The sequence below is a fragment of the Cupressus sempervirens genome, chromosome 2 (assembly GCF_028749045.1).
Source record: "Cupressus sempervirens isolate cs-2001-9-10 chromosome 2, ASM2874904v1, whole genome shotgun sequence".
In the NCBI taxonomy this organism is placed as follows: Eukaryota; Viridiplantae; Streptophyta; class Pinopsida; order Cupressales; family Cupressaceae; genus Cupressus; species Cupressus sempervirens.
The window spans coordinates 69,040,936-69,055,023 of NC_143119.1; positions in this window are offsets into that span (position 1 = coordinate 69,040,936).

The window sequence follows — 14,088 nt, forward strand, 5'->3', positions numbered from 1 at the left end:
GTGCTTAGCCAAAAAAGTGTTATTTACCTCTAGGAGTATCTTTAGAGCTGCATCCCAATTTGCTAGTGCAATGTCTAATGACTTATGCTAGATGACAACTTCTGCTACTAACTGTACAAGTCCATATGAGGTGGAAAGATTTGAAACTTTCTTGAGGACTATTTCTACATAAATTTTCTCCTTATGTAGTACCTCCAGGTGAGGGGTTATAGAGGACTAAATTTGCATCAACTTGGCTTTTCTATTTGCGTCCTTTTCTTTTAATATAGCTAATTCTCTTTGAGTCTGAAGCGTTTGAGTAAAATGCTTCTCACTTTGAGTTGGATTGATTGGTAGTTGCATACTAGAAATATTTACATTTCTCTCCAAGCTCATTATTTTTTGGCTAGTCTCCTATGTGAAGTTAGGAAAATCACACAACTTGTTGTATAGGGAGAATATATTCCCAACTACAATTTTGACTTTATTTAATTTCTTAGCTAGCTTAACTTGTGATAGTGCTATATCACCAGATACTTTCTCATTTACCTTTCCTTGGAACTTACTTTCTGACCATTCCATTAATTTTTCATTTGTCTCATGGTCTTCATTAGTCACCTGGTCAACTATATCAGATAGTTGCTCTACTATTTGCCTTGATTCATCAGGTCTCTGCAAACTAAAGGCATCCATGAAGATGTCCTTTATCTCATTTAATGCTTGCCTATATTTATATTCTTTTCTCAATATCTCTTGTCTTCTTCTTCTATCTAGTGCATTCTATATTTCATTAATTTTCTCCTCATTAAGAGTGTTGGATTCATAGTAAGGTATTGCGATTTCCTCATCAAGCTCAAGAATTCCATAATGAATTTTCCTCTCTACTTTTGTTGAGCTTGAGCGTAGTGTTCTAATTTGCAATGCTAGTGTTTCAATGCTCAACTTCTGAAGAGTTTGAGTGGGAGTACCTATTTTTGGTGATTCAACCAAAGTTTGTATTGTAGATTGCTCTGCATCTCTTATCTCTTCCTTCAGTTCAACTTGTTTCCCCTTTTCACTATCAATTGTTGGGGGTGTGCTTGCTAACTATACTAATTTTTCTTTTTCTTCCCCTACTATTGCACTCGACATTTGAAGTGCATCTGTGATCTCTTTTGGTGGAGATGATGGAGGAAGGAATAGAATTCTAGTAGTTTCTATGGTCAAAGGTAGTTCTTGTGTTTGTACCTTGACTTCTTTTGATTTTACTACTACCTTTTGCAATTCATCAACACGGACAAGTATTGGACTTGAACATAATCTAGCTACTTGTGTTGATTGGTCAAGGATCTTTGTTAGATCCTCTGTAGTTAATGGATTGATTTTTTGACCAAAAGTGTTAATAAAATCCTTAATCTTGATTATTTCTATAGGTATGATGGTGGCATGAGGAGGACTAGGAGGTGATAGTTGTGTGTCTTGCACACTTTGCTCTTGTTGTTTATCTATACCCTTTTCTTCCTCTTTCTCCTCTTCATCTTTCTTTCCTTCTTCCACTTTCTTTTCTTCCTCAATCTTCTTCTCTTCTTCCTTCTTCCCTATTTCTTTCATTTCCTTTTTCTTGGCACTTGCTTCTACCTTTTATTCTTCATCAAACACATCATCAATTTTCTTTTATATTATTTTGCACAATCTTGTGGATTTTTCAACTACATCTTCAATTTTATTCTACAAAATACTAAATGACCTATATTTTGGAGTAAATCTATTATTGTGCCTCTTGACTACATTAATCACTTAACCCTTAGTAAAATTAGGAAAAAATCTTGGTAAAGTAGACTCCCTTATTTCTTTTTCCATCTTCAAGAAAAAATACCATTTGTCTTCTACTATTTTATACAATTCTTTAGGCATTGAGCTATCTAGCTCTAGAGGTGTGTTCTTGTACTTGGCCATCATAGCATACATAGATTCCTCTATTTTATTTTTTTCTTCCTTAGTGAGATTATCAAAATCTAAATTCTTTAAATCTTTCAAATCATCATTTCTAATCTTTGTATAGAATTTATCAATTGAAAACTTGGATGAATGACTTACCACTTTGAACTGACTAATATCTTCTGACTCTATCTTCTCTTTGTCTAAGTCAAGTTAAGCTACATATTTTCCTCTCTTTCTTGACTCCTCATAAATTTCCTTGGTGGTTTTCTTCTTCTTCTCTCCCAATTCTTTGGCCTTTTGTGTTGTAGCTCTAGTGGTGGCTTTGGTAGTAGGCTTCTTAGGTGCAGGTTTTGCCAGTTTCTTTGCTTTAGGTTCAGGAGTAGGTGTAGTTCTAGCCTTCCTCTTCATGACTTTAGTTCTATTAAGTGCTTCCTTGGCTTCTTCTTCTTTGGCACCTTCCTGTTTATCTTCACCTAAGCCTTGTGTCAATTGTAGAGGCTCATCTTCTTCATTTCCATCCTCTTCTTCATCTACTTCCTCTTCTACTATTGTACCTACTTCTTCAACACCAAATTTTTTCCTAAGCTTTCATATCATTTTGTCTTTCTTCTTGACTGTTGAGGTAGTCTTAAGATCTATCACCACCCTTGATTTGACAATGTAATAGTTTCCAAAATGTTTTGCAGTCTTGTTAATTTCCTCTATAAGTAAAGTTGTTATTGCTGCTAAGGCTTGATCAACATCAAGCTCATAACCTAGTGGCCTAAGCCATCTCACTCTAGGTATGACTGCTTGTATATAAGTGTAATCAATGTCCAAAAGAAAGCAAATATCCTTTTCATGCTACTCAATAAGTGAGACTGGTATCCTCATCCTCTGTTTAATGGACTTTTTGAAGTCCTTAAAATAGCTTGTCATTTAGACATCAAAATTTTCACCCATCTACTCAATGAATCCATTTATTTGATCAACAATGGTTTTTTTTGGATCCCATCTCACCTTGCCTACTGAAGGGAATTCTTTCATGATATAGAAAAACATACAAACCAAAACTGAGCCAAATTTGCATTGAACTCCCTTAAACTTCCTTATAGCTCCTAGATTCTCATTGATATGATGTAACATGAGCTTTGCAAGATCATATGTATGATATTTGTTCATCAATTTATAAGAAACATCCATTGCAATTAATGGTACATTGTTTAGTCTACTTAACTGGTAGAATTTGTGTGATATGATTCTCACAGAAAAATCTAGTAGCGATTATGTGATGGTGTCTGTTGTCATTCCCCTGTTATTCTATTTTTCACATGTATTCCTCTCTATGACTTCCTTTTTGTCACTTCCTGATGCGGGAGCATCTTGACCCATCATACATTATGATGAATTTCATAATATTGTAATACTAAAGTCATTTAGATTTTCCTATAACCATGTTGAAGAAATGGTTAAAATGCTTAATTTTCATTGTGATGTATTAAAAACTAGAAAGAAATACATTTCCATTGTAATGGGAGTGCTTAAAGAAGCATTGAAAAATGTACAAGGGTTAAAAGAATGTGTTGAGTTGGTTAAAAAGGTGGTTGGAAAGTTTTAAACCACCAAAAATACTTTAAAATCATTGTATTTTTCATTCCAAGGAGAGTGGGGTGAATGGGAAGAAGAAAAAAGTCATTTTTGAAGAAATTGGTTTTCAAGAACTTGTCATTTTGATTGGTTTTAACTATTTTTGTTTTGGTTCTAGGTATTGTACGGCCATGTACAGCCTAGAACCCTTGTATTTTATATACATTTAAAGATTAGGATGAATAATATTCTTTCTCTTTTTGGTTTGGAACAATTTTATTAAGTTTTGAAGAAGTTATGCTAGTTTTGGTGAAAGTGGTCATTTACAAATTTGAGGATGCTTTGCTATAGTCAGATTTATATGTTTGGTACTAGAATATTTGGATGAAATATAAAATCTAATTGTTTTCATTGTAAAGATATATGAACCAGGTTTGATTTCCAATTGGTTTGAATTTTTTTCATTCAAATATGTGTCAGTTATGTTCATTTTAATGAAGACTAGTTTTTAAAGATTTGTTTTGAAGTTACAAGCAATGATTTGTGCTTGCAGAACAATTTGTAAATTGGAAAATTTAATGGCTTATATATTCAGAAACAAGACTCATATAGGGTTGATTTTAAAATTTTTTGGTTTCATTTGGAGTCTTTTTGAGAATGTTATTAAATGCCCAATGAAGGGTTAATGGTTTTACTTCTAATTTATGACAGAGAAAATGGGTCTACATACAGAGACTATAACATGTAATGGATTAATTATTTTTAGATATTTCTTTGATATGTTCTATTATTTCTAATTTAGAAAAAATAAGAAAAAAAGTTTTGAAAGAAAATATCAAGATTAAAAGTTATGATTAATGTACTCAGGTATACCAGTCAGACCATGTGAATGGTAAAGTATTGTAAACCAGTATTGGGAAGAGGTTTGTTTTTCCTAATGAGATCTCTTTAAAATGGAATTTATTTCATGGATTTTTAAGGGATACTCATATATCCCAACATTTTCTTTACTCCATTGATGCCATTTACATCACTTAGGGTCTTTGGCCAATCTAGTGTTGGAATTCCAGTAACCCTATGGACAATTTTCTTTGTAAACTTCACTGGCCTTGTCTCTAGCCAAAAGGCTCCATCATTAATTGTACTCAACACTATGTGTATCCATTCCATCTTGAAAACAATAGGGAAAACTAGGGCTTTGGTCAGAACCTTCTTCTCAACTATGGAGAATTCATCTTTAAGTTTTCCATTATAACATAGTTTATCAACAACATTAAAAATCTCCAAATCTCTTATGGCTCTAGCTTTACAGTTATAAAACTTTTGAACATCTTGAACCATAACAAATTCATCAAGAATTATTGATAGGGCACCAGTAGGACTATTCTTATAAGGAACTTGAGGGATGGGTCTAAACTCTGGCTATTTGACTTTGTTACTGACTAGTTGAATTTCGTGACTTTCCTTCTCCTTAGTGGTTTTTGAGCTAGATGCCATTGTTTACCAAACTAGGGTTTAAAATTGAATAAGCTTTCAAACTTTGCATAACTCAACACTTGAATGAAATACCTATAAATCGATGAATTGGAGTTGAATCATAGTTGAAATTGTTACAAATTGCGATTTGATCGCTGTAGAAATGCCTCTTCACTCTGCTTGATTTTTTGTCATGTTCAAATGATTCAAAAATGAATGATTTTCAGCTTTTATTAGGTTCAAAAACATAGCATTTATTGCACTTGTGATTAGAGCTATACACTCAACTTCCAAAGATTTTATCACCTCAGCTTCTGCTAAAGTTCATCCACTTAGCATCTACTAACATCTCTTACTTGGCATCCAGTAAACTGTTCAACTTGACATATACTGGAGTTTCACTCAGCACCCAAAGGTAGCTTGGCATCATCTTCTAACTTTTAACTTGACATATTTTCTCATGCATATTTCTTCTTGGCTGTACTTCTATGTTTTCTTGGGATGATGTATGATACATCTTTATATGTATCGGCCTTTTATATCTATCTTGTGCTTAATTGGATGAGGTGTGATCACTTGACCTCTTGGGTGAAGTGATCTCTCCATTTGATGTGTTGTATTCACCTTTCTTCTTCCATGTCTTGTTCATCTGTCCTCTTATTTTCTCAACATTAATCTTCTCTTTCCCTTTATTGACTTTAGTCTTTTGTGCTTTTGACTTTGTAGGACAGTTTCTACTGATATGACTAGCCTTCAACCAACTAAAGCATGTAGTTTGGTTTAGCCACCTAATGTAACTTCCCTTGAAATTTTTAGAGTAAATAATTAATTTACTAATTATTTATTCTATTTACTTAAGGTTACTTAGGTAAATGCATTTATTTATTTATTGTAGTCTAGGAGTTTGTTATAAGTTGTTGACAATACGGGAGTTTGTTCTCTCCTAAGTCATACTTATTCTCTCACATTGTTCAAGGACTTTACACCTTATGTGGATGTATGCTTAGTTGTCACACTTATCTCCTAGCATCTTCTAGCTTGTTTTGGAAGATTCCTGGAGCTCTTTATATTCGAGCTCTCTCATTTTATTTTCACACAACATTCAGTACATTGTAAATACATTTTCTCTTGTGTTGCAATATCTTCTTCTCTGTCATGTCCATTTAGGGTTTTTCCCTTGCTTCGTGCTCTTCCTTCCTTGGCTTCTTTTTCACAGGTTTTCGCATGTAGGTGATCTTGGGCATCTTTGAAGTTGGATTTCATCAACTCCAACATGGCATCAGAGCCTCCCTATTGCCTCTTGTATGAAATATTTTTGAAGCTTTGATTTTGAGTCACAAACCCTAGTTTGTTTGAGCATTTTTCTTCAAATCGGGTGATCAGTGAATTTTTAGAGCATTTTCAGCCCAACGGACACTACCATTAGATCCAAAAGGTTGTTTGCAGTCATGATTCATATAAAGCTTTTCAATTTTGGAGACAGAGCCACGAGAGGAACACAAAATTTTCTTGTAGGCTTTTTGTACGGTCGTACAGACGATTTCAGGCTTAAATTTTTTTAAAAAAATTAAAATGCTGCCCCACCGCCATTCAAATAGTGCTTACCCCATGGGCCACCATAGCCGATTACATGGTTGTAGCACTGCCACGGCCCGGCCATCGCCCGCATCCAAAGATCCACCAATGGCACCACTTTTGTTTTGCGCTCTGCCGGCTGCAAATGCCTAAACTCGCCGCTCCACCCAGATCTGCAGCCTTCTCTCAGCCTGCGGATAGCTCTACTGCTCCCTCTCTATCTTCTCTCAATCACCTGTCCGTGTGCATTTTGTGTCAGTCGTGATGTTGAATTTAAGCCCAATCAGCGTGTTGCGGGGGTGACATGTGGCATGGGTGCCACGTGGACCCTGCCACATCACCTGCCACATTAGTTTCTGCCATGTGGCATCTTTTCTACACTGACAGTTTGTAAACTGTCAAATTTAGGACCATAAAATGATGACATCAGCTTGACGTCAACACTGCATCAACACACTTTCTTACATTCTCCTTCTAGGTCCTTTTTGAACTACTCTCAATTTTTTGGCCATATCTTGAGCATACGGACATATTTTTCCAATCCAAAAGAACCACGGAAAAGCTAGTTCTGACATGGAAAAATTGGTGTAGGTATTTTTAGGTTTTGATGCTTTTTTATTCCCCATTTTTTTTGTTAAAGTCCAAAGTTGTATTTTTGACTCTGGCAAACAGATCTTTTGTGTCCCATGTCAATTTTTTGAAAACTTTATATTTTTGGAAAGCTAGTTCTTTCATCTTTTTAGAAATGTGGTCATTTTTCTTAATTTTTAGCCCATACTCTTTCTACCATGTTTTTAGCATTTTTTCTATATGTTGGATATCTTGAGTGTTTTAGGCCCGAGGATCAATTTCCTGGCATGGTTTCCTTTGTTTTGGGTTGTAATTTATTTTTTTGTAGCTTGTTTTAGTTCTAATCATTGTAGTTATCATTTTGAAGCACTTTTATGCATTGCACTGAGATAAAGTGTCACTTTTGCATTTCGAGTTCATAAACATTATTTTTGAGTGAGTTGTACATGCACTATTTTCATAAAGCACCATGGTGGGGATAGTTGTTTGCTATTTTAGGCTTCTCCCTTTGTCAAGTGAGTGTCTCTTCCATGACATTAACCCCATGCAGTGTCAGATTGACTGTGTCTTTATGGGTGTTTGTACCTATTTCCCTCTCTCATTGTTCTTGGTTTGTTTGCAGGAGACTTTGGCCCACCTTCTCAATTGCCTGTCATCTCACCCTGTTTGCATTAAGGGGGTTTTATGATTTTGTTCTAATGCATCCATGGTTTGATGGTTGAATAGTGTGAACTATATATTTAGTGGTTGATCCTATGTAGAAGGCGATTGCAGTGACTGGTTACCTATGCATTTCGGTGAGATGGATCATCTACCATATAGATATGCTCTGTTCATGCCTTTTTCTTCCATGGAGGTTCTTTAGATCATCAATTTTTTTCTTGATGGTAGATTTGCAACTTCTCCTTGCTTCAGTGATGCTCTTCATGATCACCCCTTATTCCTATTTTAGGGGACATTTCTCTAGTTGGAGGCTTCTTCAATTCTTCACTAGGTTCTTACCACTTTTTGGGGGAATGTTTTTCCCACATGGTTTTCTCTCTTTTCCCATTTTTACAAGCTTCATTTTTTTGCATTTGTACATGGGTACCTAAAATGACCTCGTTGCTGGGACCCATTATGCATTATGCATTATGCATTTCATCTTAGTTTTGTGAGCTTAAGGAATTTCCCTAAGTTGCACTTAAGGGGGGATGTTAGAGTAAATAATTAATTTACTAATTATTTATTCTATTTACTTAAGCTTACTTAGGTAAATACATTTATTTATTTATTGTAGTCTAGGAGTTTGTTATAAGTTGTTGAAAATATGAGAGTTTGTTCTCTCCTAAGTCATACTTATCCTCTCACATTGTTCGAAGACTTTCCACCTTATGTGGATGTATGCTTAGTTGTCACACTTATCTCCTAGTGTCTTTTAGCTTTTTCTGGAAGATTCATGGAGCTCTTATATTCGGGCTCCCTCATTGTATTTTCACACAAAATTCAACATATTGTAAATACATTTACTCTTGTGTTGCAATATCTTCTTCTATGTCATGTCCATTTAGAGTTTTTCCTTGCTCCATGCTCTTCCTTCTTTGGCTTCTCTTTGATAGGTTTTCACATGCAGGTGATCTTGGGCGTCTTCCGAGTTGGATTACATCAACTTCAACAAAAATGTGTCCTTATGTAATTTCCAAGAATGTGTCCATACTCTTGAAAATAGTAACATCTATACCTTATATTGTAATCCCAATTGTAGTGATGTGCATGATTGATTCCTCTTGCAAGTTGATTAGGTGTCCACATAGGCTTTGATCTACATTCAACTACTCTATGTCCATACTTTTTGCAATTGTTGCTATGACCTTCAAATCTTGGTGTCCTCATGGTCTTGGTTCCACAGTCTTGTATTGAATGTCCTTTCTTTTTGCACTTGTGACAAAAATTTCCATTTGTATGCTTATCATGCTAATGACTATTCTTGCTTCTGCACACATTAGAGGTATGTCCCTCTTTACCATAGAAATGATAAGTAGGTTTAGTGTTCTTACCTTTGTTGCTTATTTCTTGTGCAATCTCTAATGATGCTCCTTGTTCAGTGCTGATGTAGCCAAGTCCTCAAGTATCATTACTAGCCTTTGGTGATTTTAGTAATTGCTTAAAGTACTTGATGGCCTCATTGGGTTTGTTGTAACTTTCTGCTATTTCCTTTTCTCTCTTCAATTCATTTTGCATCTTCAAGGTGGATATCTCAATGTCCTTCATGTCTAGCTCATGATGAGCATTCATCATCTGGCTTAAGGTGTTAAACTGCATGTTTGAGATCTTTTCAAATTCAATTGTCTTCTCTTCTAGCCTATTGGTGAGATTTCTCTTGTCATCTTCTATCATGTCCTTGTCTTTAATAGCACTTTTATTTTGTTCAGTCACTTCACAAAGCATTATGGCTTGTGATTCTTGTTCAATCTTGAGCAATCTAATTTCTTTAGCTTCTACTCTATTTTTCTTCATTAATTCTAGTATTGCTACATCAAAATATTTGGAATCTCCATTGGAAAACACCTATGTGATGTCAATCTCCTTGTAGTGTATGTCATTTTCAGCTATGGCTATCTCCTTTCTTCTTTTCAAGGATTTTCTTAGCTCCTCCATGGCTTCCTCCACTTTGTGTAGAGCTAGTTGCACATCAATCACCTTATTGTTAATGATCCTCCCAAGTTTGAAGACTTCCATCTTCTGACCTTTTTCTCCAAGTTGTTAGGCTTCTCCTTGTGAGAACTAGAGCTTTGATACCAATTGTTGGAATGTTTAAATGAGAAGAGTACTTTTGAGGAGGTGGGGGGAGTTGAATCAGAAGTAACTAATTTTTATCCTTTCAAACCCTTATTAAAACATAACTAAAAGTAATGCATGTAAAAATATAAGTAAACACAAAAATGAAAGTATGCATCAACACATAACACAAAGATTTGGTAAACTAGAAACCCTCCAGAAATAAGAAGGTAAAACTAGGGTGGGGATGACACCCAAAAAAATCACTGCAGCGATCAATATTCAACCACTTCTAATGGTCTGCCCTGTGAAAGGCATGCCCTATCAAAGGCTTTACACTAATAGTGACTTGGATAGAGGATTTACAAACACTTAAATGAAGTGTCACCCTGTTAAAGGATTTATAATAGGTTGATAAACCCACCTAATACATAGCATTTTCAAGACCTTCTCCAAAGGTTCTCCTTACCTAGCTATTAAGCTAACCTATCAACATAGGATTTCAACCTCCAATATAATTGTGAGGGAGAATTAGAACATTTGACCTAATTGTATGCAATCTCAAATTGCTATGTTTAGGTACTAAATATGCTCTTCTTGTTCTGATCCTTGCTTGACTTGATCTCTGTGTATGTTCCTTGTTTCTTGTAGTGTTCTGATCAACTTGTTGCTCAGTTCTTCTAAGTCTTTTCTTCTTCACATTGAAATTTCACTATAACCTCTAAGTCGGCTTCAAAAAAAAATTAGATCTTAGTTTGTGAAAGCATAAACTCTTATCGTGATCCTAAGTTACTTGGCACCCATTACATTATTGATGCTCGATATAAATTGATTCTTGGATTTCTTGGCATCTATTACTTTCCTAGTTTGCTCGACACCTATTAGAAACTGTATTGCTCAGCACATGTATGTTCTATATTGCTCAGCACCTGAACATTTCCTGGATCACTTAGTACATACTACATTCTTACGTGCTTGGCACCAATTGTGGCTCATCACCTATTGAAATTCTGGCTCAGCATACATTATGTACTCGGCATATATAGTGAAAATGGGTAAGTGTGCTGACACTCAATCGTCAAGACTATTCTTTTGACCAACAAGGACATCATAAATGATCACATATTTAGCAGGCTTCAACCTTAGGCTTCTTTTGTCCTTACCAATAAGATTCTTGGGGCATTTAATCATAGGTGAGAAATGCAATATCTGAGAGCCATGCATCTTTTAAACTTACTAAAAATTTTAGTGGTTCATCTATAACAAGTTTCTAAAATTGTGCCACCCTAGTCACTCTTTAATTCACATCCACCTCTTTCTGAGTGAGAATTCCCTTAACTGCGATGTTGGGGACAAATATTGTTGGATGCAAGTGCAAAATGAAATAGAGGAACTACTTTACTTCTTTTACTAAAAAAGACTTCCTTCTCTCTAGGAGAATGTCTTAACTCATGGTTCTTTAGTGGAATACTCATGAAAGAGATAAGAACTTCCTTACCTTTGTCATTCTCTACAAGAATATGGCTGACATAGTGTGCTCATTGTCATAGCAATAGATTATAAAATCCTTTTTCTAGTCTCAATGTACCAACACTATGTCCCAAACACTAAATTTCAAATTTTCTTCAAAGGCTATAGTGGCTTCTTCATCTCATTTAAAATTCAACTTCTCACCTAGTAGATTACCTATAGACCTAGTGGTTTCTGTAAAATCTAGTACAAACCTTCTTAGAAAGTTTATTTTCCCAAATTCATTCATGTTTGAGGGTAAGCATGGTTTCTTGATTTCCCAAACTCATTTGACATTAATTTTGATTCCATGCTTTGGCACTAAGTAACCTACCAGGTTACCTTTGGTGACACAAAACATAGACTTCTTTGGATTCAAAGAAATTATGTGGTCTCAACATCTAAGAAATATCATTCTCAAATAAAAATGGTGTTTCTTTCTCATTCTAGAGAAGATAGTAATACCATCCATGTGAATCACAATCACCATATCCAAGTGATATTCAAAAGATGAGTTCATTTCCCTATGAAAGGTTTCTCCTATGTTTATCTATTCAAAGGGCATCCAACTATAGGCGAAAGTGCCCTAGGGAATGTTAAAGTCTTTCTTGTGTTGGTTTTCTATAGATACACTAATTTTATTATACCCCAAAAATACATCATTAATGGACATCATTTCAAAGCCAAAAATTATCTAGGAGATGTGGTCCACCTTCAATAATGCAGGTTTCTCTTTTAGAATTTCCTAGTTCAAGTTCCTAAAGTCTATAAAGGTTTTGATTTAACCAAAACTTTTTATAGGGTTGCACTATGTTGGCTATCTATGTAGAGTGATGTATGTGGTATGTGATGCATTATTGGAAGTTTCATTATGTATAGATGTATATTTAACTAAGGAAGTATTTCAACTTCAATGTGAGCTTCAATGAATGACATAGAATTCACTAGGTGGGCCATGTTTTGATGAGTGAAACCTCTTACATGATCAATTAATATACATATATCTCATTAAGCTTTGAGCTTAAATAATTAGAAAAGGAATTTGGAGCTTCATAGACTTATGGAACTCAACAATATCAAATGTACATTATCGATCATGTCCCTTCAATATCTTCACTTCTAGCACTGGATTTCTTTGAACCTTGGTATCTCCATGAAATTGGTTTATGTCTTTTTGCTTTTTTCATTGGAGTGGAAGAAGAGGAAGAATAAGTAAGGGAATTATTCCCAAACTTGTTTCATGTAAGATCAAAGAAAGAAGGGTCCTCGTGAGTGGGAATTATATCACTACAATGCTCAAAATTAGACTCATATTTGAGGTAATATTTGATAGAGTTTTCTTGCCCTCTTGAGGTTCCCTACTCAATTTTGACTTATTATATTATTTCCTTATTCACTTCTATTTCCTTATATCTCACCATTTCTGAGTAGGAAGCACCATCATGATCATTTGTTAAGTCAAATGTGCTAATATTTTCCTTACTAGCAGAAGGGACTTTGATCATTAAATTTTTAGAACCTAGGAGTATATTTAGTTGTTTACAAAATGTTCCTCCTCCTTGATTCAGATATTTCCTAGGAATATCCTAGTATGGTCTAGTGTTCTTTAACAACTACCTTTTGATCATTATTATATCATTAACTAGATTTTTGAACTAAGGGTTTAGTTGAACCCAATGTAGATGTTTGTGAGTTATATACTTGCACTTCTCTCCTCTATTTCCTTATGAATATCAAGTAATCTTCTAACTCAATGGCTAATTTTGGGGTTGCATCAACATTTTCCACCCTATTATGCCTTAAGTGAAAACTAAGGTTAGGTGGCATGGCATTGACAAAGAATCCTTTTCTATTTTCAGCATTTTGTCTCTTTGCAACATGTATTTTAAACAATATCTTGTTGAACATTTCTATGAAATTGTGTATAGGTTCCTAAAATTCATTTTTAAGATTTGTTATCTAAAATAGGAGAGTATGTTCATCATTAGCTTCTTTGAACCTCACTTCAAAATAATTCATCATAGAAGCCCAGTCAATGATTTCTCCATTTAAAAAATAGTGAAACCAAGTTGCAACTACTTCAATTGAAAAGTTTGCACAAATAACCAACTCACACATTTTTAGTGGGAACATCAAGAACACCACATGCACTATCAAAAGTACTCAAATGCTAATATGTAGATTTCTTCTCATCACAACTAAACTTGGGAAGAACATTTCTCACACATTTTGGGAGAGTATCTAGATTGGGTCCTAGATTCAAAGAGCTAACTTGGGCGCCACAAGAATTATTTCTTATCATATTAAGTAATATGAAGTTAAGAAACTAGGCACTGAAATGTGATAGAACTAAGGTTCCTTTTATTATTAAAACTTGCAACTAGTAGTGGGGTATGTGCAAGATCATGGTCAACAAAATTATGCCTTTAAGTGGCAATAAAAAATTAGAAAATTAGGGTTATGTCCATTAGACGTGTAATTTCCTACTTGTTATTAACTTTATATCAAAATTTTGAGAGAAAAGAATCTCTAGCAAATTGAATCTCGTTTCTAAACTACTAGGACTTATGTCAAAAAAATGAGAATTGATTGGTCAAAATTTTGAATTTTAATGCAACATTACAAAAAAATTCAGAACAAAAATAAGAAGTAGATGTATGTCTGTCCACCTTAATCAAAATCAAATGATAATCTTTTTTAATAATATTCTACATATAAGAGGTAGACTTATGCCTA